This window comes from Triturus cristatus, chromosome 4_1 (genome assembly GCF_964204655.1).
Source record: "Triturus cristatus chromosome 4_1, aTriCri1.1, whole genome shotgun sequence".
Lineage (NCBI taxonomy): Eukaryota > Metazoa > Chordata > Amphibia > Caudata > Salamandridae > Triturus > Triturus cristatus.
In genome coordinates, this window is record NC_140585.1 from 138,456,507 (window position 1) to 138,470,258 (window position 13,752).

At 39.5% G+C, this 13,752-nt stretch overlaps 7 non-coding genes across 7 annotated transcripts; all 7 read right to left on the reverse strand.

The window, feature by feature from the left end:
• Positions 1–770: 770 nt before the first annotated feature.
• Positions 771–842, reverse strand: TRNAC-GCA (transfer RNA cysteine (anticodon GCA)). The gene has a single exon. It is a non-coding gene; the product is annotated as a tRNA-Cys (tRNA).
• A 996-nt stretch (positions 843–1,838) lies between these two features.
• TRNAC-GCA (transfer RNA cysteine (anticodon GCA)) lies at positions 1,839–1,910 on the reverse strand. Its single transcript has one exon. It is a non-coding gene; the product is annotated as a tRNA-Cys (tRNA).
• A 1,008-nt stretch (positions 1,911–2,918) lies between these two features.
• Positions 2,919–2,990, reverse strand: TRNAC-GCA (transfer RNA cysteine (anticodon GCA)). Its single transcript has one exon. It is a non-coding gene; the product is annotated as a tRNA-Cys (tRNA).
• Positions 2,991–3,987: 997 nt separating this feature from the next.
• TRNAC-GCA (transfer RNA cysteine (anticodon GCA)) lies at positions 3,988–4,059 on the reverse strand. The gene has a single exon. It is a non-coding gene; the product is annotated as a tRNA-Cys (tRNA).
• Positions 4,060–6,077: 2,018 nt separating this feature from the next.
• Positions 6,078–6,149, reverse strand: TRNAC-GCA (transfer RNA cysteine (anticodon GCA)). Its single transcript has one exon. It is a non-coding gene; the product is annotated as a tRNA-Cys (tRNA).
• Positions 6,150–7,157: 1,008 nt separating this feature from the next.
• TRNAC-GCA (transfer RNA cysteine (anticodon GCA)) lies at positions 7,158–7,229 on the reverse strand. Its single transcript has one exon. It is a non-coding gene; the product is annotated as a tRNA-Cys (tRNA).
• Positions 7,230–8,226: 997 nt separating this feature from the next.
• Positions 8,227–8,298, reverse strand: TRNAC-GCA (transfer RNA cysteine (anticodon GCA)). The gene has a single exon. It is a non-coding gene; the product is annotated as a tRNA-Cys (tRNA).
• Positions 8,299–13,752: the final 5,454 nt, after the last annotated feature.

A 13,752-nucleotide genomic window follows, 5' to 3' on the forward strand; every position in this document is an offset into this window, starting at 1 on the left:
TTTGAAACATTCTCAAAGAGGAAGAGGTTTTTACGAGACTACTCATCTTTGTGGATTGATTACCACAATCACTGATATGGTGGTGAAGTATGATTGTTTTGGGCCAAATTACGGTGAAAAAACATTTCTACATACCACTACAATTTGGTATTTGAAGGTACAACCAAACACCCATTTCATGTACCTTCGAATTAATACATCAGAAAAAGCTATTTTGTGTTCGCAAATGGCCTGGTTTCTCAGACCAGCCTGCTTGCACCTATAACTAGGGTTCGTACATCTTGTACGTGGGCAGCGTTTTTTAGTAGAAAGTAAATAGATTATGCATTGCACAAAAATGAAGTGCTTCAAACAAACACATACTTTGTATGCACAGAGAAGAGGTGGAATACATGTAAGACTAAGGACACAGGTTAAATGAGGAATAGATTGACTGCATTTCTGCCCACTTTTCTATGCAATTTCTGTAGTGCGATCAAAGGAAGCACCAAACTGTAAAACAAAGTTGTCAATTGCTTTCATAGTCCATTCCCTTTGTTTGGTGCTGTGAAAGGAAGAGCCAGATTCCAAAATAAATCAATGCTTTTTCATACATTTCCCATACGGAATACCGAGCCCTGTATAAAAATGCATTTACTCTCAGGTTTTGAGCAGTGACATTGTAATGCTATTAAAGTGTAAGATCCAAGCGAACACTGATTCTGTCAATGATGATCCAAAGGGGTTTTATGAAAAGTCCCAGCTACAAACACAAGAACCAAAACAGGCTAAGGGGACACCTGGATTTGAACCAGAGACCTCTTGATCTGCAGTCAAATGCTCTACCACTGAGCTACGTCCCCACCTGTGTGTGAGAGTCGGAATGAAAATATATCAGTACCTCATGAAAGAGTGTGAGCATCATGCTCAGTTGGGCCGGAAAGTACAAGCTTGAAACTGGGGAACAGGAGAAGTAGTTCTTAATATTATTTATTGAAGGAAAACGGGATTGTTTAAAAAAATATTTATATGTTTCATTGTTATTTTATTTGAACAGGCAGTGGTCCATAGGACCAATGCCTGTACATAAAATGCTTGTTTTGAAACATTCTCAAAGGGGAAGAGGTTTTTACGGGACGCCTTATCCTTTCGCGGATTGGTTACCACAATCACCGAGATGGTGGTGAAGTATGATTGTTTTGGGCCAAATGATGGACGAAAAACATTTCTACATACCACTGCAATTTGGTATTTGGAAGGTACACCCAAATGTCCCTTTCAAGTACCATCAATTTAATATATCAGAAAAGGCCATTTTGTGTTCGAAAATGACCTGAGTCTTCGAGCGAGCCTTTTTTCATCTGCAACGAGGGTTCATACATTTTGCACGTAGGCAGAGGTTTTAAGGAGAAATTAAATAGTTTCTACGTTGCACAAGAATGAAGTCCTTTAAACAAACACATATTTTGTATGCACAGAGGAGAGGAGGAATATATGTAAGACTGAGGACACATGTTAAATGAGAAATAGATTGACTGCAGCGCTGCCGAGTATACTATGCCATTTCTTTGGTGCGCTACAAGGAAGCACCAAACTGTATAACAAAGTTTTCAATTGTTTTCATAGTCATTCTCTTTGTTTGAAGCTGTGAAAGGAAGAGCCGGATTCCAAAATAAACCAATGATGTTTCAGAAAGTTCCCACGCCCTGTGTAAAAATGCATTTATTCCCAGGTTTTGAGCAGTGACACTGTAATGCTAATAAAGTATAAGATCCAACTGAACACTGACTCTGTCAATGGTGATCCAAAGGGACTTTATGAAAGATCCCAGCTACAAACACCAGAACCAAAATAGGCTTAGGGGACACCCGGATTTGAACCAGGGACCTCTTGATCTGCAGTCAAATGCTCTACCACTGAGCTATATCCCCAACTGTTTTCAAAGATCAGAATGACAATATATCAGTACATCATGAAAGAGTGAGAGGCTCAAGCTCAGTTTGGACACAAAGTACGAGCTTGAAACTGTGGAAAAGGAGAAGTAGTTCTTAATAATATTAATTAAAGGAAAACAGGATCATTTAAAAAACAAAATGTATATGTTTCATTGTTATTTTATTTGAATAGGCAGTGGTCCATAGGACCAATATCTGTAATTAAAATGTTTGTTTTGAAACATTCTCAAAGAGGAAGAGGTTTTTACGAGACTACTTTTCTTTGTGGATTGATTACCACAATCACTGATATGGTGGTGAAGTATGATTGTTTTGGGCCAAATTACGGTGAAAAAACATTTCTACATACCACTACAATTTGGTATTTGAAGGTACAACCAAACACCCATTTCATGTACCTTCGATTTAATACATCAGAAAAAGCTATTTTGTGTTCGCAAATGGCCTGGTTTCTCAGACCAGCCTGCTTGCACCTGCAACTAAAGTTCGTACATCTTGTACGTGGGCAGCGTTTTTTAGTAGAAAGTAAATAGATTGTGCATTGCACAAAAATGAAGTGCTTCAAACAAACACATACTTTGTATGCACAGAGAACAGGTGGAATACATGTAAGATTGAGGACACAGGTTAAATGAGGAATAGATTGACTTCATTTCTGCCCACTTTTGTATGCAATTTCTGTAGTGCGATCAAAGGAAGCACCAAACTGTAAAACAAAGTTTTCAATTGCTTTCATAGTCCATTCCCTTTGTTTGGTGCTGTGAAAGGAAGAGCCAGACTCCAAAATAAATCAATGCTTTTTCAGACATTTCCCATACGGAATACCGAGCCCTGTATAAAAATGCATTTACTCTCAGGTTTTGAGCAGTGACATTGTAAGGCTATTAAAGTGTAAGATCCAAGCGAACACTGACTCTGTCAATGATGATCCAAAGGGGTTTTATGAAAAGTCCCAGCTACAAACACAAGAACCAAAACAGGCTAAGGGGACACATGGATTTGAACCAGGGACCTCTTGATCTGCAGTCAAATGCTCTACCACTGAGCTATGTCCCCACCTGTGTGTGAGAGTCGGAATGAAAATATATCAGTACCTCATGAAAGAGTGTGAGCATCATGCTCAGTTGGGCCGGAAAGTACAAGCTTGAAACCGTGGAACAGGAGAAGTAGTTCTTAATATTATTTATTGAAGGAAAACGGGATCGTTTAAAAAAAATATTTATATGTTTCATTGTTATTTTATTTGAACAGGCAGTGGTCCATAGGACCAATGCCTGTACATAAAATGCTTGTTTTGAAACATTCTCAAAGGGGAAGAGGTTTTTACGGGACGCCTTATCCTTTCGCGGATTGGTTACCACAATCACCGAGATGGTGGTGAAGTATGATTGTTTTGGACCAAATGATGGACGAAAAACAGTTCTACATACCACTGCAATTTGGTATTTGGAAGGTACACCCAAATGTCCCTTTCAAGTACCATCAATTTAATATATCAGAAAAGGCCATTTTGTGTTCGAAAAGGACCTGAGTCTTCGAGCCAGCCTTTTTTTATCTGCAACGAGGGTTCATACATTTTGCACGTAGGCAGAGGTTTTAAGGAGAAATTAAATAGTTTCTACGTTGCACAAGAATGAAGTGCTTTAAACAAACACATATTTTGTATGCACAGAGGAGAGGAGGAATATATGTAAGACTGAGGACACATGTTAAATGAGAAATAGATTGACTGCAGCGCTGCCGAGTATACTATGCCATTTCTTTAGTGCGCTACAAGGAAGCACCAAACTGTATAACAAAGTTTTCAATTGTTTTCATAGTCATTCTCTTTGTTTGAAGCTGTGAAATGAAGAGCCGGATTCCAAAATAAATCAATGATGTTTCAGAAAGTTCCCACGTCCTGTGTAAAAATGCATTTATTCCCAGGTTTTGAGCAGTGACATTGTAATGCTATTAAAGTGTAAGATCCAAGCGAACACTGACTCTGTCAATGATGATCCAAAGGGCTTTTATGAAAAGTCCCAGCTACAAACACAAGAACCAAAACAGGCCAAGGGGACACCTGGATTTGAACCAGGGACCTCTTGATCTGCAGTCAAATGCTCTACCACTGAGCTACATCCCCAACTGTTTTCAAATATCAGAATGACAATATAACAGTACATCATGAAAGAGTGAGAGGCTCAAGCTCAGTTGGGCCACAAAGTACGAGCTTGAAACTGTGGAAAAGGAGAAGTAGTTCTTAATATTATTAATTAAAGAAAAACAGGATCATTTAAAAAACAAAATGTATATGTTTAATTGTTATTTTATTTGAATAGGCAGTGGTCCATAGGACCAATATCTGTAATTAAAATGTTTGTTTTGAAATTCTCAAAGAGGAACAGGTTTTTACGAGACTACTTATCTTTGTGGAATGATTACCACAATCACTGATATGGTGGTGAAGTATGATTGTTTTGGGCCAAATTACGGTGAAAAAACATTTCTACATACCACTACAATTTGATATTTGAAGGTACAACCAAACACCCATTTCATGTACCTTCAATTTAATACATCAGAAAAAGCAATTTTGTGTTCGCAAATGGCCTGGTTTCTCAGACCAGCCTGCTTGCACCTGCATCCATACATCTTGTACGTGGGCAGCGTTTTTTAGTAGAAAGTAAATAGATTATGCATTGCACAAAAATGAAGTGCTTCAAACAAACACATACTTTGTATGCACAGAGAAGAGGTGGAATACATGTAAGACTGAGGACACAGGTTAAATGAGGAATAGATTGACTGCATTTCTGCCCACTTTTCTATGCAATTTCTGTAGTGCGATCGAAGGAAGCACCAAACTGTAAAACAAAGTTGTCAATTGCTTTCATAGTCCATTCCCTTTGTTTGGTGCTGTGAAAGGAAGAGCCAGATTCCAAAATAAATCAATGCTTTTTCAGACATTTCCCATACGAAATACCGAGCCCTGTATAAAAATGCATTTACTCTCAGGTTTTGAGCAGTGACATTGTAATGCTATTAAAGTGTAAGATCCAAGCGAACACTGACTCTGTCAATTATGATCCAAAGGGCTTTTATGAAAAGTCCCAGCTACAAACACAAGAACCAAAACAGGCCAAGGGGACACCTGGATTTGAACCACCTGTTTGTGAGAGTCGGAATGAAAATATATCAGTACCTCATGAAAGAGTGTGAGCATCATGCTCAGTTGGGCCGGAAAGTACAAGCTTGAAACTGTGGAACAGGAGAAGTAGTTCTTAATATTATTTATTGAAGGAAAACGGGATCGTTTAAAAAAAATATTTATATGTTTCATTGTTATTTTATTTGAACAGGCAGTGGTCCATAGGACCAATGCCTGTACATAAAATGCTTGTTTTGAAACATTCTCAAAGGGGAAGAGGTTTTTACGGGACGCCTTATCCTTTCGCGGATTGGTTACCACAATCACCGAGATGGTGGTGAAGTATGATTGTTTTGGGCCAAATGATGGACGAAAAACATTTCTACATACCACTGCAATTTGGTATTTGGAAGGTACACCCAAACGTCCCTTTCAAGTACCATCAATTTAATATATCAGAAAAGGCCATTTTGTGTTCGAAAATGGCCTGAGTCTTCGAGCCAGTCTTTTTTCATCTGCAACGAGGGTTCATACATTTTGTACGTAGGCAGAGGTTTTAAGGAGAAATTAAATAGTTTCTACGTTGCACAAGAATGAAGTGCTTTAAACAAACACATATTTTGTATGCACAGAGGAGAGGAGGAATATATGTAAGACTGAGGACACAGGTTAAATGAGAAATAGATTGACTGCAGCGCTGCCGAGTATACTACGCCATTTCTTTAGTGCGCTACAAGGAAGCACCAAACTGTATAACAAAGTTTTCAATTGTTTTCATAGTGATTCTCTTTGCTTGAAGCTGTGAAAGGAAGAGCCGGATTCCAAAATAAATCAATGATGTTTCAGAAAGTTCCCACGCCCTGTGTAAAAATGCATTTATTCCCAGGTTTTGAGCAGTGACACTGTAATGCTAATAAAGTATAAGATCCAACTGAACACTGACTCTGTCAATGGTGATCCATAGGGACTTTATGAAAGATCCCAGCTACAAACACCAAAACCAAAATAGGTTTAGGGAACACCCGGATTTAAACCAGGGACCTCTTGATCTGCAGTCAAATGCTCTACCACTGAGCTATATCCCCAACTGTTTTCAAAGATCAGAATGACAATATATCAGTACATCATGAAAGAGTGAGAGGCTCAAGCTCAGTTGGGCCACAAAGTACGAGCTTGAAACTGTGGAAAAGGAGAAGTAGTTCTTAATATTATTAATTAAAGGAAAACAGGATCATTTAAAAAACAAAATGAATATGTTTAATTGTTATTTTATTTGAATAGGCAGTGGTCCATAGGACCAATATCTGTAATTAAAATGTTTGTTTTGAAACATTCTCAAAGGGGAAGAGGTTTTTACGAGACTACTTATCTTTGTGGATTGATTACCACAATCATTGATATGGTGGTGAAGTATGATTGTTTTGGGCCAAATTACGGTGAAAAAACATTTCTGCATACCACTACAATTTGGTATTTGAAGGTACAACCAAACACCCCTTTCATGTACCTTCGATTTAATACATCAGAAAAAGCTATTTTGTGTTCGCAAATGGCCTGGTTTCTCAGACCAGCCTGCTTGCACCTGCAACTAGGGTTCGTACATCTTGTACGTGGGCAGCGTATTTTAGTAGAAAGTAAATAGATTATGCATTGCACAAAAATGAAGTGCTTCAAACAAACACATACGTTGTATGCACAGAGAAGAGGTGGAATACATGTAAGACTGAGGACACAGGTTAAATGAGGAATAGATTGACTGCATTTCTGCCCACTTTTCTATGCAATTTCTGTAGTGCGATCGAAGGAAGCACCAAACTGTAAAACAAAGTTGTCAATTGCTTTCATAGTCCATTCCCTTTGTTTGGTGCTGTGAAAGGAAGAGCCAGATTCCAAAATAAATCAATGCTTTTTCAGACATTTCCCATACGAAATACCGAGCCCTGTATAAAAATGCATTTACTCTCAGGTTTTGAGCAGTGACATTGTAATGCTATTAAAGTGTTAGATCCAAGCGAACACTGACTCTGTCAATGATGATCCAAAGGGGTTTTATGAAAAGTCCCAGCTACAAACACAAGAACCAAAACAGGCCAAGGGGACACCTGGATTTGAACCAGGGACCTCTTGATCTGCAGTCAAATGCTCTACCACTGAGCTATATCCCCACCTGTTTGTCAGAGTCGGAATGAAAATATATCAGTACCTCATGAAAGAGTGTGAGCATCATGCTCAGTTGGGCCGGAAAGTACAAGCTTGAAACTGTGGAACAGTAGAAGTAGTTCTTAATATTATTTATTGAAGGAAAACGGGATTGTTTAAAAAAAATATTTATATGTTTCATTGTTATTTTATTTAAACAGGCAGTGGTCCATAGGACCAATGCCTGTACATAAAATGCTTGTTTTGAAACATTCTCAAAGGGGAAGAGGTTTTTACGGGACGCCTTATCCTTTCGCGGATTGGTTACCACAATCACCGAGATGGTGGTGAAGTATGATTGTTTTGGGCCAAATGATGGACGAAAAACATTTCTACATACCACTGCAATTTGGTATTTGGAAGGTACACCCAAATGTCCCTTTCAAGTACCATCAATTTAATATATCAGAAAAGGCCATTTTGTGTTCGAAAATGACCTGAGACTTCGAGCCAGCCTTTTTTCATCTGCAACAAGGGTTCATACATTTTGCAAGTAAGCAGAGGTTTTAAGGAGAAATTAAATAGTTTCTACGTTGCACAAGAATGAAGTGCTTTAAACAAACACATATTTTGTATGCACAGAGGAGAGGAGGAATATATGTAAGACTGAGGACACATGTTAAATGAGAAATAGATTGACTGCAGCGCTGCCGAGTATACTATGCCATTTCTTTAGTGCGCTACAAGGAAGCACCAAACTGTATAACAAAGTTTTCAATTGTTTTCATAGTCATTCTCTTTGTTTGAAGCTGTGAAAGGAAGAGCCGGATTCCAAAATAAATCAATGATGTTTCAGAAAGTTCCCACGCCCTGTGTAAAAATGCATTTATTCCCAGGTTTTGAGCAGTGACACTGTAATGCTGATAAACTATAAGATCCAACTGAACACTGACTCTGTCAATGGTGATCCAAAGGGACTTTATGAAAGATCCTAGCTACAAACACCAGAATCAAAATAGGTTTAGGGGACACCTGGATTTGAACCAGGGACCTCTTGATCTGCAGTCAAATGCTCTACCACTGAGCTATATCCCCACCTGTTTGTCAGAGTCGGAATGAAAATATATCAGTACCTCATGAAAGAGTGTGAGCATCATGCTCAGTTGGGCCGGAAAGTACAAGCTTGAAACTGTGGAACAGTAGAAGTAGTTCTTAATATTATTTATTGAAGGAAAACGGGATTGTTTAAAAAAAATATTTATATGTTTCATTGTTATTTTATTTGAACAGGCAGTGGTCCATAGGACCAATGCCTGTACATAAAATGCTTGTTTTGAAACATTCTCAAAGGGGAAGAGGTTTTTACGGGACGCCTTATCCTTTCGCGGATTGGTTACCACAATCACCGAGATGGTGGTGAAGTATGATTGTTTTGGGCCAAATGATGGACGAAAAACATTTCTACATACCACTGCAATTTGGTATTTGGAAGGTACACCCAAATGTCCCTCTCAAGTACCATCAATTTAATATGTCAGAAAAGGCCATTTTGTGTTCGAAAATGACCTGAGTCTTCGAGCCAGCCTTTTTTCATCTGCAACAAGGGTTCATACATTTTGCAAGTAAGCAGAGGTTTTAAGGAGAAATTAAATAGTTTCTACGTTGCACAAGAATGAAGTGCTTTAAACAAACACATATTTTGTATGCACAGAGGAGAGGAGGAATATATGTAAGACTGAGGACACATGTTAAATGAGAAATAGATTGACTGCAGCGCTGCCGAGTATACTATGCCATTTCTTTAGTGCGCTACAAGGAAGCACCAAACTGTATAACAAAGTTTTCAATTGTTTTCATAGTCATTCTCTTTGTTTGAAGCTGTGAAAGGAAGAGCCGGATTCCAAAATAAATCAATGATGTTTCAGAAAGTTCCCACGCCCTGTGTAAAAATGCATTTATCCCCAGGTTTTGAGCAGTGACACTGTAATGCTAATAAACTATAAGATCCAACTGAACACTGACTCTGTCAATGGTGATCCAAAGGGACTTTATGAAAGATCCTAGCTACAAACACCAGAACCAAAATAGGTTTAGGGGACACCCGGATTTGAACCAGGGACCTCTTGATCTGCAGTAAAATGCTCTACCACTGAGCTATATCCCCAACTGTTTTCAAAGATCAGAATGACAATATAACGGGGGCGTGGCTTGGACGCCGAGGGAAGATGGCGGATCTCCGTTAGCTCCGCTTCGACGCGGTGCTATGTAGCTGTGTGGAAGGCTTCCCAGCGAGCTGCGGGTGCTGTCTCCAAAAGAATTTACCAGCGGAACATGGCGTGACTCAGAATTGCCCTTCGTCGGCTGTTTTTATCACTCCTATCCCTCGGAGACGTGGCGGTCTGACTTCCTGAGGTAATTCTCGACGGCGGCCATTTTGTATGGAGGCGCCTGTATCCTATTCCTGAAGCACCGCGCACGCATTTCCTGGATCCAGTCATGCTTTGATGCTTTACTGCTTCATCCCTTTCCGAGAGGGAGTCTGTTCCAAGTTCAACAGTTGCCAGTAGCCCCTGGCCATGCTTTCTTCAGAGGAGCCGTGATTAACCCCTATGTTCCGGTATTTCCGGAGCTACAGGCTGGATGCAATACAGCTTTGTGTATCTTTTTCTTTTTGTTTTTTTGTTCTAAGGTGATGCTGTAGTGGCTTTATGAGTATCTTCGTCAAACCTTACAGCGTATGAGAGAATTCCGTATACTTTTTCCCGCCAAGAAAGCGTCTAGTCAAATTGCCAAGATGTCTAGTGACTCCCATCCTCCAAGTAAACCGTCTTCTTCTGGCGCAAAACCTAAAAGGCTGAAGAATGACCCGCCCTCGCCTATTCTTTCGTCGCAAAGCCCAGTTCTAGATAATATACTAGAGGAAGTGCGTGGCCTTCAGCCCTTTATGGCCGCCACAAACGAAAAATTGCAACAAATAGAGGACCGATGGATTGTCATGGAAGGTAGGGTGACCGAGTTAGAACAGCGCGTCAGTGACGTTCAAGATGTTGCCACAAAAATACCGTTATTGGAACAAGAGATTCACAAATTAAAGCTCCATACTGAGGACTTGGAGAATCGTAATCGAAGGAATAATCTCCGTCTTTTTGGCTTGCCAGAGAATGTTGAGGGTCCTGATATGTTGCTTTTTCTTCGAAAATTCCTTCATGACCTCTTGGGCCTTCAGTCATCTACACCTTTGAACATACAGAGAGCTCACCGCTTAGGTCGCCTTCAACCGAATTCCACCAAACCTCGTGGTATTATCATGCTTTTTCTGGAGTTCACAGAACTCATGACTGTACTTAAAGCAGCTAAACTTAAGCGTCACCTATCGTGGTCTGGTCACAATATCTTTATCTCACAAGATGTCTCCAATGCGACCAATGCTCGTAGCAAAGAATTTCTTGCACTGCGTCCACAAATGAGACACTTGAACGTCCAGTACGGCATACTTCATCCCTCCATCTGTAAGATCACCCACGACGGCCAGACAAGATCCTTTGATGACTAGGGAAAACTGAAACTGTTTCTCAATAGCATCTCCTCTCGGAATATGGACACAAATCATTGAGCGCTTCTTCTTTTTTGCCGCTTCAGTGTGGTGCTCTTAACAGCTTTTAACAGCTTTTTTCTGGTTACCTTAGATACATAGCTTTCCATATGCTTTATTGCTTATTGCTTATTGTATGTTTGTTAATCACGTTTCTTCTTCTTTGTTATTGGTTATTCCTGTTCAAATTCTTTCTTCTCCCCCTCATATCTTTGCTCCTTTCTTATAATTACCTAGGTTATGTCCTGCTTCCAATTGTATCCATGTGGTTTACACCGCTGTCTTCTCTCCGGTCTCATCACGCTCCAACTTTACTTTTTTATTGATGTCTTTCAGGTCTGGACTCTTTTCCTTGACCTGTTTTCCTTCTCTGCTTTCCTATGCTTTTTACGTCTGCTCACCTTCTTTCCCCCCCCTGCTCTTTCGCGCACTTTCTTATTTCAGTCTTCCTCTGGTCGGTGCGTCACTCTCTTCCTCTTTCGAGATTTTCCATGTCTTCTCTTTGCTCTTTTCCCTTCATTTCTTCATGATTATGGTGCTTTTGGACTTCTCTTTATATATTACATTGTCAAAGGCTTTTTGATTCTTCTTAGTAATGTGGTTTTATGTTTTGTTGTTCCCTTTTGTAACCCTTATGCGCATTTTGTCTTCCAGTGTCGTTTTGTTTCTGAAGTATTTCCACACCATGTGTATCACATTCCCCTGACCCTCGCGTATGTGTAATTTTGTTACGTGGAACGTCCGCGGTCTTGGAAATCCTGTTAAAAGACAAAAGGTAATTTCTCATTTATCTAAACTCAATTCCCAAATTTCCTTTCTTCAAGAAACTCACTGTAATGACGTCGAGTCGCTGAAATTAAAAAGGCAATGGGTAGGCCAAGTTGTTTTTTCCCCTGCTGTTGACAAGAAGGGGGGGTTGCCATATTGTTTCACAAAACTTTATCTGTGCAAATTATTTCCTCTCAAAATGATGACGCAGGTCGATGGGTAATGGCCAAGATTGTTGTATACAATAAAACGTTAATCTTGTTAAACATTTATGGCCCTGTGAAACCGGATCCAAAATTTTGGAATGATATCAAAATTCTCCTCTCCACCGCTGATTGTCCTAATATTATTGTAGCAGGCGACTTCAATCAATGGTTGGATCCCTTCTCGGATCGCTTATCAAAGTACAAATTTCAACCGGATAAGACCCATAAATCCTTTCAATCGGCCATTGCCTCTCGCCCATTGTATGATGTTTGGAGAACCTGTAACCCTGATTTGTTGGAATATACGTTCTTTTCTAATGTACACCAAACCCGATCCAGAATTGATTATATCTTGGTTAGCAAATCCCTTCTTCCATGTATCCAAAAATCTGTAATTGGCTCTATCTTTATCTCAGATCATGCCCCTGTCTATGCTGTTTTTGACCTTTCACTCACCTCCACCAAATATAATCGCTGGAAGTTTAACACTCACCTGCTATCTGACACAGCTTATCTTACAGAAGCCACCTCCTTTATTAATGAATTTTTCACCTTTAACAACCCATCAGACACTTCCACTTCTAACAACTGGGATGCTTTTAAGGCGGCGCTCCGTGCTTTTACTATTTCCTTTGTGTCCCGGAAGAAAAAGGCCAATGTGAAAAAGTATAAGGACCAATTACAACAGTTGAAAAAATTAGAGCATGACTATTTTTCCTCCAAAAATGCTAACTCACTTAGGAATTTAATTACAGCCAAAACCAATCTTAACAAAATTGCTACTGTTGATGCCTGCAATGTTTTACTTAGAATTAAGTCTAAATTTCATGGAGGGCAAAATAAAGCAGGTAAAATGCTAGCGAATTATTTAAAAATTCGCTCTGAACGTAAGACCATTGGTCCTATCATGGATGAATCCACCAATAATCTGGTGTCCTCTGATGAAGAAATTGCAGCGGTCTTTCATGACTACTACCGATCTCTTTATTCAGATGATACATTCCCCTCCTCTCATAATCTTGATAAGTTTTTTTCTGGACTCCCTGCTCCCCCATCTCTGAATGCTGAGTTTTCCGCTTTAGAGGCGGATATTACCCTTCAAGAGATTCTTACTGCCCTACAAGCTTTAAAGAAATCAAAAGCCCCTGGCCCGGACGGTTTACCGGTGGAGTTTTATTGTACTTTCAAATCTTTGTTTGCCCCTAAATTATTGCAGCTGTTTAATTCCTTCATTTCTGATGCGAAAGCATCTGGCTCCTTTATGGATGCCCTGATCGTCATTATCCCTAAGCCTGACAAGGACCATTCTTTTTGTAAAAATTTCCGCCCAATCTCCCTAATCAATTACGACTGCAAGATCTTTGCTAAGATTATTTCATCTCGACTTGATTCTATCATACCCCTTCTGATCAAGACTGACCAGGTGGGTTTTGTCAAAGGTAGATTGGCTTCCGATAATGCTAGAATGTTCATGAATATCCTATCCCATGGTAAAAATTATAAAGATCCTCTGGCTGCTTTATCTCTGGACGCTGAAAAAGCATTTGATCGTATAAATTGGCAATTTATGTTTCATACATTACAATGGTTTGGCTTTGGCCCTAATTTTATTTCTTTTGTCAAATTGTTATACTCATATCCGAGGGCTAGTATTTTTGTTAATAACCAATTCTCTCAATTTTTTCCCCTATCTAGAGGCACCAGGCAAGGTTGTCCTCTCTCCCCATTACTTTTTATCTTGTGTTTGGAACCCTTCCTTGAGCGTATTCGAACCAATCCCAAAATTAAAGGTTTTGTCTCTGCTTCTGTTGAAACTAAAATATCTGCCTACACGGACGATATATTGGTATACATGTCCAATCCCAGTGACTCCCTTCCCCCCTTTTTAGAAGAAGTCCGTCTTTATTCTTCCATTTCTGGGTACAAACTCAACCTATCCAAAACGGAGGTTCTTCCTTTAAATTCGATTTGTTATCAATTCAT